The sequence below is a fragment of the Cryptomeria japonica genome, chromosome 10 (assembly GCF_030272615.1).
Source record: "Cryptomeria japonica chromosome 10, Sugi_1.0, whole genome shotgun sequence".
NCBI lineage: Eukaryota > Viridiplantae > Streptophyta > Pinopsida > Cupressales > Cupressaceae > Cryptomeria > Cryptomeria japonica.
Window position 1 is genome coordinate 845,714,763 of NC_081414.1, and position 5,009 is coordinate 845,719,771.

Below are 5,009 nucleotides of genomic sequence, written 5' to 3' on the forward strand. Positions count from 1 at the left end.
GTTAAGGCTTTCATCTATAATTTCTTTTGTTAGTGTGTTCGTTTTTGGTCAAAAACCAACATGAACTATTTTGGGTATAGTTTTTTACACGTTCATCGGATTATGAAGAAACTTACATTTTTAGAAACTAGACTCCATTCTACACAATTTAAAAAAAAAAGGTTTTGATTTTTGATTAGCTATCAATGATTTTAGGGGGAAGCACGCTCAAATTTCTATTTTTCAGGATGTGTCCACTTCAAAAATTAGTAAAAAATCATATACTCATTAAAAAGTTAGCTGAAAAATCTGGCATAAACTAGAAGGTGTTAGCTAATTTATCACTGAAGCGATTTTAAAAATTCAAAAAAAAAGTTAACATTTTAGGGGGGCCACAACAGACGCTATGTTATGTTTTTTGCATAAAAACAAGACCACTTTTTGTGGCCCCCCTTTTTGAAGCCCTTAATCTCCACCATTTTCAAAAAAAATAGTAGTTTAGAAAGTAGACTCGAAGCACTCCGACTCTTGTTTTTGTTGCATCTTCAAATTTGGAGTCTAACTATCTTCAATTTATCATTAAATTTCAAACTTTGTTAATTTCAAAAAAAAAACGTGGCATCTAAAGACCCCCTTTTGGTACCACAACTTGGTGCACATACCCGTTAGGAAATTTGTAGAGAGTTGTAGAGTTTGTCAGATTACAAAAGGTAGTAGTCAGAATGTTGGATTGTATAAACCTTTGATAGTGTTGGAATTTTGAGTTTGTTGGCATTTTGCATAGAGATTTCATTAATGATATGTTCTCATTGATGTCAATTGAACCGGTAATGGTATTCATGTTATTGCTGATATTGTTGTTTTTGATATTGGCTAGTAACCGGTAAAAAGAGCTTTGTAGAAAATGTTGTAAACTAGTATGTAAAGTTTGTGAGTTGAACCGGTGAACCAGTTTTAAGGGTTAAAACCTTTCTATGCAATGTAATTGGTAAACCCTATCAACTGTTAAACCCTAACCGATCAAGTTTGTTGGTTTATTATCTGATAAGCGGTAATGATGGAGACACGTGTGATCATTGTATGAGGATAAGTTCAAATTGTTTTGGCATGTTTGTTTATTGTCTAGGGAAGGAGAAAAGTGGATTGCATCTAATGCACATTGTGTGATGAGTTACAAAGTCTGATGAAGTGGTTATCATGGAGAGGTTGGAACTTTCTTGAATAATGTGAAGAGATTGTCATGATTTCTAATGGTCAAGATTGTACCGACTTGTTTGTAATCTTGATGATGAGAATTAGGTTTTTTTTGTGTTACCGACCTCATTGATTTGTATTTAAGTTCGATGAAGTTGTTTGTAAAGGTTTTTAGCAAGATTGATAGAAACCTGTTGAGTGTGTAGTTGCCTAACTAGTGAATGGATCTTCACTTTGAGTGAAGGCAGATTGAAGCTTAGAAGGATCTGATCAAGAAAATGTAGTGCTACTCAAACAGATCAAGAAATCCTGTTCTTTTCTAACAATTACAACAAAAGTGAAATCCCTTAATCGAGTAAGCTCTAACAAGCTTGGTTAGTTAGTAAATCCTCTAACAAGGTGGTCCACCAGCTTGGATTCTTAAATCCTTTAGCGAGGTTACTCCTAACAGGGTATTGTGCTTTTCATCAAGGCATATTTGTAAATCCCTTAACCGGGTGATTCCTAACCAGAATTAGTTCTTAACAGGACTTATTGTAAAGCTTTAATAGGATTGGCTCCTAATAGGATGAACTTCAGAAGATTTCAGATAGCTATCCTTGTGAGTCTCATCTCACCGTACTTTTTACCTATTTGGGTTTTTCACATATAAACATTTGTGTCAAGTGGTGAATGCTTTTGTGGTTATGATCTTATTTATTGATTTGATTAACTTTTGATAAGGCATGATAAGTAGAAGCATTGAGAGATGAATATGTTGAGTTATGATTAAGAATTGTTGATGTTTACAAGATTGAAGTTGTTTACTGTTAAGTTGTTATAACAGTTAAATCGGTTGATGTCAAGTATTCTTATCAATGTTGATCTTGACTGAGATATGTTTGCTTTGTGTGACTAAGTTTGAGATTGGGAACTTTGTATCAGCTTTTCAATATACTGATTCACCCACCCCCCTTCTCTCAGTATTCTACTGGATACTTATTATTTCATCATACCATCAATTGGTATCAGAGAATCTTAGGTCCTCTTAATTTAAAAACCTAACAGCTTGAGGAAAAGATCTTGTAGATCATGATGAATAAAGAAGGTCCAAAGTTCAACAAAGACAACTATAGAATATGGAGTGACAGAATGACGATTTACATTAAGAGTCTTGGTAGTTAGTATTGGTATCATATAGAAACCAAGTATATTACACCGACTGGAACCCTAACTAATGATCAGAAGAAAGAACGGCAAGAAAATCACCATGCATTAGAGACTATTATTAGTTCTTTGTCTGATACTGAATATGTAGATGTTCATGGTCTTGAGATTGCACATGAAGTGTGGCAAAAACTTGAAGAGATTTATAGCAGTGATGAACATGTTAAGATTGCCAAAGAGGAGAGTTTAAGAGGAAAGTTTGATGACATGAGAATGTCTGAAGGTGAGAATATCTAGCAGTATGCTCAAAGGATTAAAGAGATAGTTGGAGAGATAAAGAGTACAGGAGGTAAAGTGGAAGATGCCACAATAATCAATAAGGTACTGAGAACCCTACTACCAGTGTATGCAATCCGAGTTGCAGCTATCCAGGAGTTGAAATCCATTGACAAGACAAAGGTAACTCTTGACTCTATTATTGGAAAATTTCCTGCTTTTGAACTAAATAGCTATGAATCTAGATCCAGCAGAGATTTTGATGATGAAGACAACTTAGTGGAACTTGAAGCATTACTGGAAAAATGACTACCTGGAGGCACTGGTAAATATAGAGGTAAGCTACCTTTAAAATGCTTTGCATGCAACAAGATTGGTCATATAGCAGCTAATTTCCCTAATGGTGAAAATGAATACAAGAGAGACAAATTTAAGAAGAATAAGGGTAAAGGAAGGAGAGATTGTCTTGTAGCTATTGATAGTGGTATTATTGATGAAGAATCTGATGATGATGCTAGTGAAGATATTGTGTTTGTAGCTATTAAGGAAGAAATATCAGATCAGAAGGCACTAGTATCTAGAATGGATAACTCTGATGATTGGATCATTGATAGTGGTTGTTCATATCACATTAATGGTGATTGGAGCTAATTTATTTCCTTGAAGGAATTGGATGGCGGTGTTGTCAGATTTGGAAATGACTCACCCTGTATGGTTAAAGGTAAGGGAGTTATTTCTCTTAATGGGAAGAGCAGTGTTGATGATGTCTATTGGGTTGAAGTCCTAAAGCACAATCTTTTAAGTGTGGTACAACTTAATGATAGAGGATACCTACTAGAGTTTAGAAATGGAATGTGCAAAATCTTTGACAACAAAGGTGAATTGATTGCAACCGAGAAATAGAATAGAGGTAATCCATTTCATCTCAATCCTAAAGTTAGCAACTATTTGATTGCAAAAATAGATGATAGCTGGCTTTGGCATAGGAGATTTTGTCATATAAATTTTAACAATATTGTTAAAGTAAGCAAGTCTAAGACAATAATAGGTTTACCTCATCTAGACAAACCAGTTAATTCTCTTTGTAAAGAATGTCAGCTAGGAAAGATGACTTCTTCAACTTTCAAGAGCAATTCCTTCTCAACAGAGCACTTGTTAGATTTGGTTCATACAGAACTATATGGACCAATAAGAACAAGAAGCATTCAAGGTGACAGATGCTTCATGATCTTCACTGATAATTGGTCAAGGATGATGTGGGTCACATTCTTGAAGGATAAGAATGAAGCTTTTGGTAAATTCAAGGCATCCAGTGCCTTAGCTGAGAAAGAGAGTGACAAAAAGATTAAATGTCTAAGAATAGATCAAGGTGATGAATTCACTTCTATGGAGTTCACTAAGTATTGTGATGATAATGGTATCAAGCGGTAGCTTTATGCACCAAGGACACCGCAATAGAATGGTATAGCAGAGAGAAACAACAGGTTAGTAGTTGAAGCTTCTAGGACTATGTTGATTCAAGGAGGTGTTAGACTTTGAGCTGCTACATATTGTGCTTAGTTAGCAGAAAATCATCTAAAAAGGTTGATAGGAGAATAGATAGTTGAAGACTTTGAGCTTTCTTTCTGTTTTCCTGTCCCGGGCAAGTGACGGAGGTCTTTTTGCCTTCATGGAAACTTTGCTTCCCTTTATGTTCCAAAAATCCTACAAAGAAGTCTTGTTTCTGTATTTGCTATTATCTATTTCTAGTTGCTATTACTTTTCTGTGAAGAGAAAAGAGTATAGTTTTTCTTGAAAGAAGAAGAAAGACTATTGTTCCACCCATATTAGATTAGTTTAGTTTGTAGGTAGGGGAGCCTTCCCTTAATTAGGAGAGTTTTACTCACACACTATGGTTGAAGCCACAAATTTGTATATTTCCCCAAGTGTACAAAATTTTAATCCAACAGTTTTTGGCGACTCTGTTGGGGATACGATATGCATCCAAAAGCCTCATGCTTTTGGTTGAAGTATACCGATATCCTATTCATTGTAATTCCTTTCTTTATAGTTTATCAAACTTTCACCAAGGACATGTAAAATGGCATCTCTAGGTCCTTGGGGGAATGCTTTTGGTCCATTGAACCTGATTCTACCCTTACATGTTCTTCCTGATGGGTCACAGAAGAACTTTCCCAAGTTTTTGGGTGATGGTGCTTAGCATCCTAATGAACACATCACTGCATTTTATATTGCATGTGGTGTTTTAAGAGTTGAGCATGAAGATGTATCTGTAAGGTTATTTATTGAAACCTTACAAGGTGTAGCTGCTGATTGGTTTTACCATTTGCCAAATAATTCTATCATAGATTGGGCTAGCCTCAAAACAAGGTTTGAGGCAAGGTTCAAACCTATAGAAGATGAGCATGCACTCT